The sequence below is a fragment of the Rhinatrema bivittatum genome, chromosome 1 (genome assembly GCF_901001135.1).
Source record: "Rhinatrema bivittatum chromosome 1, aRhiBiv1.1, whole genome shotgun sequence".
Classification (NCBI taxonomy): Eukaryota; Metazoa; Chordata; class Amphibia; order Gymnophiona; family Rhinatrematidae; genus Rhinatrema; species Rhinatrema bivittatum.
In genome coordinates, this window is record NC_042615.1 from 348186416 (window position 1) to 348201175 (window position 14760).

Consider the following 14760-nt stretch of genomic DNA (forward strand, 5'->3'; position numbering starts at 1 on the left):
ACTTGTATGTGCGCCGTGGGGTTCCTAGGTTTACGGGGGTGGCTCATGCTGGGAGAGCCGTTCCTGTCCACGATTTGTATATATCACAATTTGATGTCATTGCTGCTTTGCTGGGATGAATAGTCGCGGTACTTCCATATTTTCTTGGAATGTGTGTGGTCTTAACACCCCCATTAAACGCTCCAAAATTCAGCAGGCTCTGAAGTGCAAGTCAGAGGACGTAGCCTTTCTTCAAGAAATGCACCTGACTGATATAGAACATATGACGCTTCGACAAGGCTGGGTGGGCTCCATACATTTTGCCTCTGCCAGTACAAAATCTTCTGGGGTTGCTGTCCTGCTGTGCAAGTCCTTACCAATCAGGGTCACTAAAGAAATTAAAGATCCCCATGGCAGGTATTTAATTTTAGAGACCGAATTTAATAACTTTCCCTTAGTGCTATGTAATATCTTTGCCCCAAATGTATATACTGCCTCCTTTTTTCAAACTTTGCACAAATTGCTTCTTCCATATCTAGACACGGCAGTGGCCCTTGGTAGCGATTTTAATACCATTCAAGATACAGCCTGGGATAGCACTTCGACTGCCCAGGCTACAGTAGCCGCCAGTAAGGGGATCAGACTCTTGGAAAATGCCTTACACCTCGTAGATGTGTGGCGTACCTTACATCTGTTTGACAAAGACTTTACTCACATATCCAGAGCGCATGCGACTCACTCCCACTTAGACTACTTCTTGATAAATGTGCATTACATTTCCAAGGTCTCTGCAGGCAGGGATACTAGATGTCATATTGTCCAACCATGCCCCAATGTGGATGGAGTTGTCCCAACCTCTTGCTGAGCGTTCAGCCTACCACTGGTGCTACCCTTACTTTCTCGCAGAGGATGTTTCGTTCCAAGATATTTTTGCGAAGGAAAGTGGGAGGAATATGCACAGTTCAATGCACAACACAGTGGGCTCCCCACCTTGTTTTGGAACACGGCTAAAGTGGTGTTGCGGGGGGACATCATCTCCTATCTGGCCCATAGGAAAAAAAACTTAGACAAACGGTTGTTATTGCGCAGCTCCAAAGAGCGAAACAGGCACTGATTGCTTCCCCTTCTCAGTCCCATAGGTCATCTTTCTTATCTCTACAAACTGCAATTAACACCTTGATATACCAAAGGGCTAAGAAATCCCTTTTATATTATCAATTCGTTCCATTTTGGGAACAAGTTGGGAAAACTGATAGCCAATTTGATTAAATCAGCTAAGGGGTCCCGGTACATTCCGGTGCTCTGGATCAGTGCAGGTCAGATAGTGGCGGATACCCAGGCTATTTTGAAGTATTATCATAGCTACTACTCTGCCTTGTGTAAGTCAGAAGGCTGGCATCCCACAGCTTGGGATGATTTTTGTGAACGGTTCCACCTTCCTTCCATTACCTTGGCACAGTGTCGCTATTTGAACGAGCCCATTTCAGAGTAGGGCGTGCGCCTAGCTATACATAACATGCATAAATTGAAGGCCCCCGGTCCTGATGGGTATAGTTCAGAATTTCATAAATGTCTTATGGCACCCCTCGCGCAGCTCTTACCTCTGGTGTTCAATAATTTGATTTCCGCAGGCACCTTCCCGGAGCATGGGAATGTCGCCCATGTGACTCTCATCCCCAAACCTGGGAAAGATCCTTTGTCCCCAGCTTCATACCGCCCTATCTCATTGCTAAATGTGGGACCAAAAACTTCTGGCCAAAATTATGGCAGACCGGTTGGGGATTATTCTGCCTCTCTAATTTCAACAGGGCCAGGTGGGATTCGTTCAGAAATGTTACGCCCTCACAAACATTCGCCAGGTGGCAGTGGCCATGGTGCTTTGCAAGCGAATAGACGATCCCTTTTTAGTGGTTAGTCTGGATGCGGAGAAAGCCTTCGACCATGTGGAGTGGGGCTTTATGTTTCAAGTTCTTCGCTCCATGATGTTTAGTGGGTATTTTTTACATGCCATTGAGTTGCTCTATCACGATCTGAAGGCATCACTTCTGGTTAATGGGCAGCAATCAGGCCTCTTTCTGGTGTTTTGGGGCACGAGGCAGAGCTGTCCGTTATCCCCTTTTCTTTTTCTTCTTACCTTAGAAACCCTACTGCTGGCCATACAGGAGTCTTCCGCTATAAGAGGTATCCAATTCCACTCGGGTGGGCAAACGGAGGTTTTCAAGTATGCTGCCTTTGCGGATGACATCTTAGCCTTCCTCACCACTCCGCGGCATTCGCTTTCAGCCCTCCTGGATTTGTTTAGGGCCTTTGGGGCCATTTCTGGGTTGCACATTAACTGGGACAAGTCAGAGACGTTAGCTTTCCCAGAGACTCTTAGGGAGCAATGGGGGAGTACGTTTCCATTGTGCTGGGCAGGAGGCTCCATTAAATATTTGGGAATTCATCTAGCGATTGATTTGGAGCTTATTACCGCCTTAACATCCCGAGGTTGCTTACGCTCACTCAAGATAAATTGCAAGCTTGGCGAGAGCTTCCTTTATCCCGAGGGGGGGGGGGGGGGGGTCAATCTGTTTAAAATGGTCCTCCTGCCTAAATGGCTTTATGTTTTACAAAACTTCCTGCTTCTTCTTAAACACCGGGATTTGGGGTACGTCAACCAGTTGTTGAGAGTCTTTTTATGGAGAGGTAAAATAGCCCAAATACCCTTCACCTGGTTAAAATTTATCTCCTTCTAGCAGTTTCTCTTCTGCTGGGCCATGCCCTGCTGCAGCCCAGAGCACAACAGATTCCTCTTGCTTTTCTTCTCTATTTATTTGTTCTCTCTCTAAAAAAAAAAATAAAAAAAGTAACCCAGAAACAAAAGAAATCCTGCTTGACCTGCTCTGCATACAGTTTTGTTGTACCTCTATAGAGATATAGGGCTAGCCCCTTTAGTCTCAATGACACCCCCCAGCTTTCTTCCCTAACAGGCCCCTTATACCTCTCTCTAGGTTTAAAGCAGTTTGGATTTTGGGATTTTTCTGTGCTCTGCACAGCCACACCTGTTTCTTCAGCTGCTTCTGGCAGCCAGTCCAATAAACCAAACCTTTCCTCCTTCAAACAACTTTTTTTCTCTCTTCCGTCTGTGTGCTCCCAGAGCCCCACCAGACCAATTGCCTTCTGTAATGCTCTTTCCCAAGTCACACCCTACAGAAGAACATAAGAAATTGCCATACTGGGTCAGACCAAGAGTCCATCAAGCCCAACATCCTGTTTCCAACAGGCTACAAGTATCTGGCAAGTATCCAAACATTAAATAGATCCCATGCTACTGATGCCAGTAATAGCAATGATTATTCCCTAAGTCATCTTGATTAATAGCAATTAATGGACTTCTCCTCCAACAACTTATCCAAACCTTTTTTAAACCCAGCTACACTAACTGCACTAACCACATCCTCTGGCAACAAATTCCAGAGCTTAATTGTGCATTGAGTGAAAAAGAATTTTCTCCAATTAGTTATAAATGTGCAACTTGCTAACTTCATGACGTGCACCCTAGTCTTTCTATTATCCGAAAGAGTAAATAACCGATTCACATTTACCCATTCTAGACCTCTCATGATTTTAAAGACCTCTATCATATTCCCCCTCAGCCGTCTTTTCTCCAAGCTGAACAGTCCTAACCTCTTTAGCTTTTCCTCATATCATTTTGTTCGTCCTTCTCTGTACCTTCTCTAGTGCCTTCTAGTGCCTTCTCTAGTGCCTCTCTAGTGCCTTCTCTTTTTGCCTCCTGTTAAAGTCCTATTGTTAATCAGTTGTTAAGTATGTTAACCCCTGGTTCATTGTAAACCGATTTGATATGATCCATGTCATGAAGGTCGGGATATAAAAGAATTAAATAAATAAATAAATATGTCTTTTTTGAGATGCGGTGACTGGAACCTTACACAGTATTCAAAGTGCAGTCTTACCATGGAGCAATACAGAGGCATTATGACATTTTCCGTTTTAGTCACCATTCCTTTCCTAATAATTCCTAACATTCTGTTTGCTTTTTTGACTGCTGCAGCACACTGAGACGACGATTTTAAAGAATTATCCACTACGATGCCTAGATCTTTTTCCTGGGTGGTAATTCCTAATATTTATTTATTTATTTATTTATTTATTTAACATTTTTTATATACCGACGTTCTGGTAACAATGTTACCAATCACTTCGGTTTACATGGAACTTAGAAATGACTTAACACGAATGTCTTACAGAGAACAGGGAAACTATGGAACTTGGACAACATTGAATTGAATAAATAATAACATACAATATACAATATACAATATATACAATTTTAACTAGCAGAATTCCTATAAATTAGGTTAATCATGTAACAATATGGAACCTAACATCATGTACCTACAGCAAGGGTTATTTTTCCCTATGTGCAATACCTTGCACTTGTCCACATTAAATTTCATCTGCCATTTGGATGCCCAATCTTCCAGTCTTGCAAGGTCCTCCTGTAATGTATCACAGTCCGCTTGTGATTTAACTACTCTGAATAATTTTGTATCGTCTGCAAATTTGATAACCTCACTCGTCGTATTCCTTTCCAGATCATTTATATATACTCCCTCCCACTCAGTCTCACTCACTCCCTCCCCCCTCTCTCCCTCCCTCTCACTCACACTCAGTCCCACTCACTCTCACTCAGTCCCACTCCCTCCCTCCTCTCCCTCAGTCCCACCCCCTCCCTCCCTCTCTCTGTCCCACTCCCTCCCTCAGTCCCACTCACTCCCTCCCCCCTCACTCAGTCCCACTCACTCCCTCCCTCTCACTCAGTCCCACTCCCTCCCTCTCAGTCCCACTCACTCCCTCCCCCCTCACTCAGTCCCACTCACTCCCTCCCTCTCACTCAGTCCCACTCCCTCCCTCTCACTCAGTCCCACTCCCTCCCTCTCACTCAGTCCCACTCCCTCTCTCTCCTTCCCTCTCACTCAGTCCCTCCCTCTCTCTCAGTCAGTCCCTCCCTCTCACCTCTCCCTCATTCTCCCTCTCCCCCTTCCACTTACTCACATCCCTGACTCTCACCTCTCCCTCATTCTCACTCTCCCCTCACTCTTCCCCAATTGAAAAGCACCAGTCCAAGTATAGATCCCTGAGGCACTCCTCTGTTTACCCTTTTCCACTGAGAAAATTGACCATTTAATCCTACTCTCTGTTTCCTGTCTTTTAACCAGTTTGTAATCCACGAAAGGATTTTATTAGACGTTTCTCATGAGGGACTTTGTCAAACACCTTCTGAAAATCTAAATACACTATATCTACTAATTCACCTTTATCCACATGTTTATTAACTCCTTCACAAAAATGAAGCAGATTTGTGAGGGAAGACTTCTCTTGAGTAACTCCATGCTGACTATTTTCATTAAACCATGTCTTTTTAGATGCTCTGTGATTTTGATCTTTAGAATAGTTTCCACTATTTTTCCCAGCACTGAAGTCATGCTCACTGGTCTATAACTTCCCAAATCATCCGAGGAGCCCTTTTTAAATATTGGGGATACATTGGCCACTAGTCTTAAGGTACAACGTTTCCAAACTTTTCTGAAAAACTTGTTTCTCTTCTCAACAAACTTTTCCTTTTCATTCTGTATGTCCCCAGACCTACCCAGCAGCTCCAGCTGCCTTCTGCAGTGTGCTCCCAGAGACAACCCTCCCTCAGCAGTGATGCTCAGAAAAAAAATGTTCTTTACCTCAGTATTTTCTTCTGGAGACAGATTCCTCCCTTTGTGTTTTGCTTAGAGGGATCCCACGACTGCCACCATATGTGGTACTCGAGCAGTCAAGGGCTTGGACACAGCCAGAGAATCACATTGACTCTGCTGTAACTTCAGTGCATTTATTTACAGTGCCACGCTCAACACAGTCAGGATTGGCAAGCACAGTTGCAAACACAAAGATTACTCTCTCGAGTCAACTAACCAAGCACTTCCCAAAAGTCTGTCTGCCCTCTTCCAGAGAGAGGTCTGGAGCTCCCACTCTCAGCAGGACCAGGAGCTCCCAGATCCATGAGGCCCATCCTCTCCCTGCTGACTCAGCAAATTATCCTCCACTGTACTGGGCACACCCTCCAATCACCTCCTGCCTGGCAGGGTCCCACTCATAGGCATTTTCCCTCTAGGGGATTTAAAGGGGACCAGGCGCCCAGCCTGGTCCTGCACATGCTCACATAGGGACACTAGGTCGCTGCCTCACAGTCCTACTCTCTGTTTCATATCTTTTGCCCAGTTTGCAATCCACAATAGAACATTGCCTTCTATCCTGTGACTTTTTAATTTTCTCAGGAGTCTCTAAGGAGACTCCATTTGCCTCAGATCCAGCTCCGGAGTCACCATTGGACAAGGAGTCATTATTCTCCTAGATGATCCTTCACCCTTACTGGAAACATCTGCCTTAGCTCTAATGGATCAAAAAAGATCAATCTGCAACCTAACAACTCTTCCTTGTGACTCACTGGAGCCATCATATATACACCTCCACAACCCATCCCCTTTCACTCTTATGTACATACCCCTTGTGACCTTCCATTACTGGAAAGTTCCTAGTTTTAACTATAGTAAATACTAGGCAGTCTTACACTAATTTTCATCAAATATTTTAAATAACTGAGTAATTCAGAAAATCTGAACTTAGCCTTTCATCACTAAAAACTTAGATGGTAACTTTAGAACAGCCGCGCAGGGGCACATGTACATGCGTTTGCAACTCGCATTCAGAGACACGTCCATTTTATAACATATGAGTATATATATATATGCACATGGTCTAAAACAGACTGAACGCACGTACATGTGCGTGCAATTTTAAGTGGGTGTGCACGAATGTGCAAATATGCCGCTTCTACCACATAAGTGGGGGAATTTTAGTAGACATGCGCTGATACGATTACCAGTTTTCCCAGTTCATTCCCAGTTCGCCCAGTATAGGCATAGGCTTCCCAACCCCCCACCCAGTTTAATAGCTTCCCTTTCCACCTGTTAGCCCCAACCCTTAAATCCCCACCAACTAGCCTAGAATTATTTTTTAACTACTTACACGCCAACCATAGCAGTAGTAAAATTACGCCGCAGGGGACCTCGGCACGCGCCTGTGCACACAAGTATTTATCCGCACATCTCTTGGCCTTCCCCTGACATGCCCACATCCCACCCAAACCACACCCATTCCCCATCCGGTTTTCAAAACTTTTGACTTGTGTGCATAGCGGGAGACTTTCGCGTAATCGGGCGGCTTATAAAATCTGCTCAACATGCGCCGGCCCAACTTGTGCGCGCGTATCTCCTGGCTTTGGCGTTTATTTATAGAGTGAGGAAAGAAGATGTCTATTAGAAGGAGAAAACAGAGCAAGAGAAAGCCAGAGGAAATCTATTTCTAAAATACAGGAACGTGAAAAGGTGGAAGGTGGACAGGGTTCCAGAGCAGAAATCTACAATCCTGCATTATTACATGGTAGAATTAAAAAAAAAAACATTTGGGTGTGTGTATCTGTGTGATTTGTTTTTCTTCCTTTAAATCATCAATCGTTCGAAAAATGTAAACTAGTAACCGGCCATGGAATTCCTTGCTTGATTAAGAAGAGTGATGCATCTGACTTCCCTCAGTCTGACAAATGCTTTAGAACAGCTGAAGGCCCTGATCTCTGGTAAGTGGAAAGTTGATTTACTTTCTCTCTAAGCAAACCTTTTTCTAGATTACAACAAATTCTGTAATTACATGGTTATAGGGTCCTGGCATTTTCAGCAATGACAGCATGAATGTAATTTTGTTTGTGTAACTGTTTGAATAAATAATTAGAAAAAGAGAGGTTATTTCTTTTATTTACAAAAAAAAAAAAAGAGGAGAATCAGTTTTTCAGAACCACATAAAGAAGTGTGCCTGCCACATAGGTCTCGAAAACTAATCACCAACGTATTCAGGCAGTCAGATGAAAAGGTTTCCCCTTACTACTTGTTTAGCTGACTCTGGGTCTGTTTTACGAAAGCTCTTTTCCCATTCTGCGTCTTTGGGGAAAATGCTTGGTGAATGAGGCTCTTGGTGCTGCAGAGGGGATCCTTGCTCCAGCACTGCGACGCTGGACCACCTCTGATAACCACAATAAAATGAAGGAGATGGATCCCGGAGGGTCCAAGTGGCTGCACAGAGAACTACAAACCCAGACACAATTTTCCACTTACTTCCGAGACATAGAACTGCACCATCCCTTACGGTAGAGAAATGGCAGTATTGCTGAATGAAGCACATCTCAGGGAAAGACTTATTAAATTAGCCGAATACCATATTGCATGATCAATAATAATGTATTTATTTCATACTGCGGTCAGAGTGAGTTTTCATTATGAATTTAAATGACCCATAAATGGCTACTGTGTATTAATTTAAAGTACTTTCAAGAGATATATTATCTAACTCTATAACTGAAGACAATTCCATCAGTGAAGTAAGTTTGTTTCGCGGAATCATGGGATCGCATATTGTATGTAGCTGAGCCCAGCTTGAGGAACACACTCCCTTATGATATAAAGAGTGAAATATCTATTCTCAAGTTCCAGGAGCTTTTAAAACTTATTTGTTTCAACAGGCCTTTGAATAATTAGCAGAACCACGGTCATTCTCTTCTTATGAAATGTTTGCAGAATCTTTTTGGTGATAGTTTTATGGAAACAGTACCTATTAGGTATAGGATTGATTTGTGTGTTAAGAAACGTCCTGTATGTTTGTGTAGTCGACTGTGCATGTGCCATGATATGCGTTTTTATTAATATAAATTGTTTTTAACTGTTTTAATCTTGTTTTATTGTGTTTTATCTGATTTAATTGTGTATGTTTATTTGTTACACGCCTAGAACTGTGGATGGCATGAAAATGCTGCTGCTATTTGAATACAGAGAAAACAGTTTGTATTTGAAGTGATTACATTCAAGGATTAAACAAGGCCCTATAGGCAAAAGAAACAGTTAAGTTCAGTTATGTTTGAGGATTTTGGCAAACTCTCTCTTTATCTTATTTTGCTTTACTGTTGTATGGCATCTCTCTGCCTTTCTCCCTTCCCCGTTTATTGAACCTCATTTCTTTCATTTAGAATCTGCCTAGTAATATGCAATACATTCTTAACCGGGACCCTCAGACTCACCTGCATTTTCTTTTGGGAGCCACCAATTTTCCTCATCACTTCCCCTATGTCCAATGAACGTAAATACAAGAGCTCACCTTGCACTGGAATAATATATACAAATAAAGGGCTGTATATAAGGAGCCAGACACACCTTTGCTGGTCCGGCAGTTCACATAGAGTTTGCTCTGTGATATCCTGTTGCATGGCCTATTATCTGTGAACATTGGTTCTTGCTGTATCCATAGCTCCAGACCACCCTGGCTCTCTGAGAAACGCCCTTGCCCACACCCATACTTCCTCTCCATCCCCAGGGGAAGGGGCTGTGACAGCCCCTTCTTACAGGTTTCAGTCCATGCAACCAGTAGCATTCTCCCACTTAGACTACTGTAATGCCATCCACATAGGCCTACCCCAAAAGTAAATTATCAAGCTTTAGGCACTACAAAATGCTGCCACCAGAACAATTACCAGAAAAAGAAAATGGGAGTGGGATTCCCCTCTATTTATCTCACTTCATTGGCTTTCTATTTCTCTGACCATTACTTATGTATTTGTTTACTTGAAATTTTTCTATACCACTTAGCAGAATTTCTACGCAATTTACAAAATAAAAACATTCCTAATTGAAATAAAAATTACTAAAATTGATAAAAGGCAGCATAGGCAGCAATCAAAAAATAAAACAATAATAGCATAAAAGAGAAATAATATACATTACACTTACTGAAAATGTACTGCAAAAACTAAGAACTTAAAAACATTAAAAACTTAAAACTCTCTTCATGCTAATCATTTCAGCATAAGAAGATTTTGAAATAAAAGGCATAACATATCCTTAACATTGCTTACTAACTAAAAGCTTGCTAGAATAAATAGGCTTTTAACTGTTTCCTAAATTTTAACAGATTCATCAGAACTGGAGTAAATTGATGCCACAGAGAGGTCCCTGTGACCACACGTGCTGCAGCATGTTGTACCAATTGGAGTGGCCGTAAGGATGATTGTAGCAAACCCAAAAACAAAGAATTATAGTAGTCCAAAGATGAAGCAACTAATGAGTGAACAAAATTTCTTAGGTCAATAGAAAGGGACGGAGTCTTTGTAAAAGCCATAACTTCTAAAAAGCATTTCTTACTATTATACCAACGTGTAGACAAAGAGACAAAAAGTTGAGGCCATAATAATCCCCAATTCCCTAACTTGATGAGATAGTTTAATATCAACTCCACTGACAGACAAAAAGCAAGGAATCTCAGCCACTGGTTAACATGCAAGATAGAGGATTTCTGTTTTTTTCAAAATTTAGGACCAACTTGTGTTCCAAGAGCCAGGATTCAAGAATTATCGAATGCTCTGACACTCTAGAAAGAGCTTCCTTATTTGAGCTCTTGATGGATAAAAAGAATTGGCTGTCATCTGCATAAATGCGGTAATTCACATCCAATTTAGCAAAAAACTGGCAAACGGGTGCTACATAAATATTAGAAAGTACAACTGACAATGCTTAACCCTGTGGAACACCCATTCCTAATGAAAAAAAAAATGTGAAGATTCAGCACCAGAGTAATAATCCTCTGGGTTCATTGGTCCAAGAAAGAAGAAAACTATTTGTATTCAGTGTCACTAAGCCCAATACATTTTAGCCACCTAAGTAGCAATGAATGGTCTACAGTATTCAAAATCCTATCTCTTACTTTCAAACAAGCCTATGCAGTATCGGCACGTAGAAAGCAGGCGCTCAATGCTGTGTGCCTGCTTTCTTAACGCACGCCCAACCAACTCTCCCGCAGACCCGATGAAACATTCAAATGACCTGCCATGCTAAAAAGGATTTGGTGCACATTTTTTTTATGCATTGAGGGGAATACATAATAGAGCTCATCAACATGAATTTTGCAGCGGGGTTCTGGCCACTTGTCCAAAATGCATGTTCAACCTTGCGTTGAGCCATGTGCTGTGGCCAGCGCACCATATTACATCAGCCTGAAAGTTAAGAAAGGCATTGGGCCCTATCTATCTGATGGAGAAGGTGAGGAAATAGCACCCAATCCAAAACCCTTCATTCAGCCCAAACACAACATCTGGTCATCCTGCCCCTAAATTTATCCAGTTAACTTTGAGAGGATATTCAATGGCACAGCCACACCACTGCATATACCAGAGTATCTTAAAGTCAGCCAGATTAAGTTTATCTGGCTAACTTTAGGACTGCTTTATGGCATGACCAGAGTTAGCCAAATAAGTTATCTGGCTAACTCTGGATATCTAAGTTAGCTGGATATCTTACCTAACTAGCAAACCTCCACCCTGGAACACTCCCAGAATACCTCTATGCTATCTGGTTTAATTTTAGTGGGATAATTAACTATCCCACTAAAATGAATCCAGTTAAGAAGCAGAAATATCCAAAAGTCTGCATTTATTTTTGTAACTGTTTATTTAACAAAGCACATTATTATCATCAACAGAATCAAATCCCATAGCCAATATATCACCAAAAAAGACATCTCTTACATAATAGTGATGAAGAACAAACAAGTACAAACACAAACTGTAGCCCCATCAGCTTGAGGAGGATGAGATATCAGCTCACCACCTCCAGTAAGGGGGCCAAATGTCTGTATATCTCTCCATTTGTTTGTGAAGAGCCATTGCAAATCTTTCAAGATTAGCAATCTCCGCTGTCTTCTGCTCCCAGCACAAAAGAGAAGGTACCTGTTTCCACATCTGTGCAATTGTTAGACGTACTGAGTGCAGAAGACCATTAGACAGCCCCTATGTTATCTGGTTTAATTTCAGTGGGATAATGAGTTACTAAACTAAAATGTATCCAGTTAAGTAGGAGAAATATTCAAAACTCTGCATTTAGCCAGATAACTCACAAGTTTTTTTCCTGGGCATTGTATGTAAAACCCTAACTTTTACCTTGATGATGACACTGTCAGCCGAGCCTCAACTCTCACTGTGTACTGTTTTGTTATTGTAACCCTCTTCTTCTATGCTTTCCCAAAAATACACAAGAAGCCACCTTCAGATTCTGCAGAGGTTAATAAAAACCAGGATGCAGCTCCGGATCAGGATTCTTCTATGGGGGATAGCAAAGCAGTAAAGCCAAGGTTATCATACTCACAGCCTTACAATAAACAAATCCATTCCTCAAGTGCTGTGTGCCAAAACAAAATAATATTGTACTGTAGTAAAAATCAATAAAGCAGAACAAAACTAGAGAAGAACAAGAAAACTGTTCTTCACATAGTAGATAATTTCACTTAGTCAGAAGAGAAAAAAATCATATCACATGAAGTCAATTTTTCAGCTGGCTTGAATAACAAGTGCAAGAGTTATGGCCTCCTCTGTTCCCCTTCTGTTTCATCTCTCTTAGGACCCCAAAATGGATTCTGAAATCCTTTTCTCCCAGTTAGAAAATGCATTGTTGGTGAACACTGCAGCAAGAACAAGATTCTGTCCCTAGGACTTGGGAATATTCACCATTCTAGGAATTGCTTTCAGATTCCCTCCTAGAACTTACTCCAACTGGTTTGAGAAACATAAGAAAATAAGAAATGACATACTAGCCCCGCCGATAGTGGCCAATCCAGGTCACAAGTACCTGGGAGGATCCCAAGGAATTGATCCAGTCCTTCATGCTCATATCCAGAGTTAAGCAGTGGCTTTCCCAAGTCTACATGGCTAATATTGGTTTATGGACTGCTTTCATCACATCCTCTGGCAACAAATTCCACAGTTCAATTGTGCACCAAGCGGAAAAAATACTTTTTCCAATTTGTTTTAAATCTGCTACCCTATCAGCTTCATGGAGTGTCTCCTAGTTCTAGTACTATCTGAAAGGGTAAATAACTGTTTTCTACTTACCCATTCCACCCCATTCATGATTTTATAAACCTCCTTAATATTTCCTCTCTTCTACAGGCTGAAGAGTCCTAAACTATTAAGTCTCACCTCATAGGGGAGCCGTTCCAGCCCCTTTATCATTTTGGTTGCCCTTCTCTGCACCTTTTGTAGTTCTGCTATAGCTTTTTTGAGATGGGGCAACCAGAACTACACATAATATTCAAGGTGCAGTCACATCATGGATCGCTTCATTCCATCCCTGTCCTGATAATACTTAACATTCTATGAGCTTTTTTTTTTTACTTGCCTGCCCAATGAGCAGAGGATTTCAAAGTAGTCTCCACAATAATTCATGATCCTTTCTCTGGGTGATGATGTCTAATATGGAACCCAGCAGCATGTATCTACAGTTTGGTTTATTCTTCCCTGTATACATCTTTTTTGCAATTGCCCACATTAAATTTCATTCTGCCATTTAGATGCCCAATCCCCCCAAGAAAAGAAGCATATTCCCCAAATAGGAAGGTAAACTACCCTTCGCCTTCCAAGAGCCCTGGAGAACCACAGCAAACTGCTGTCTCATTCTTACTCCTCTGGTCAATGACTTCCTCTAATGCCTCGTGGAGACACCTATAAAAATTCTAAACCAAGACCCACCCTTTTGGAGATGGGCCAGGAAAATCAATCAAAAAATATTCTATACTCCTGGAACCTCCCATTGCTATACTTTTTCTCATTTTAACCTATGGTGAAGACCTAAACAGCCTTATATTACAATCTAGAATATAAAAGTCTTACCCATTAATCTTATGGTGATCTGTTTTGATATGGCTGTGCAGCCACACAAGACTGTATATACGGTAAATTCAAAATTACATTACATTAAATTAAAAGATGCTTCTATGTGAATTGTTGACATGATGCTCTTGAACTCAAAAGTCTGACTCATCCATCGACTTCAGGGGAGAAAGTTATGGTTAGTCACTCAAGACTAACAGTTCTTCTGAGCTCTACTGTTCTGATTGTGAGGACAGTGACTGACAAGTAAGATTACTGCAACAGTTCTAAAACTATTGTAAAATTACGTTTTAAAATGGCACAACAGGGGTGAGGCAAAATAACTGCCGCTGCCAGATAGAGTAAATGCAAGCTGCATGGCTGCTGTTTTTTCCTTAAAATCTAAAGGCAGGATTTTCAAAAGGTTACGTACACCGGGCCAATTTTCAAAAGGCCTGGTGACGCGTGTAAAGCCCCAGGACGTATATAAGTCCCAGGGCTTGCAAAAAGGGGCAGGTAGGGGGCCGGGTGGGGTGGTCCAGGGGCAGGGCGGGGTCAGAGGCTCCCGGCACAGCAACCATTTGCTTACATTTACTCTATTACTCGATTTCGGAGTGGCTTGGGAGGGAACGGGGGAAGGCAGAGCGGCTCAGCATGGGCTCGGCACGCGCAAGGTGCACAATTGTGCACCCCTTTGCATGTGCCAACCCCCAATTTTATAACATGCGTGTGCAGGCACACACATGTTATAAAATCGCGTATTCATGTGTGCGTGCCAGGTAGCACGCGCACATGGACACACTCGCGTAAATTTGAAAATCTATCCCTAAATGGGTAACCATAAAGAGAATGGGAGGCTCTTCCCCTCAGAGAATATTGCATAGCTGTGGGTCACTTGACAATATCTTTGTGTTGTGCAGTCAAATGTGCAGTCCCCTTACCCTGCTGAAGAAACTGCAGTCCAAAGTGTCCAAGGAGGATCAGACTTTGAGCCCTAA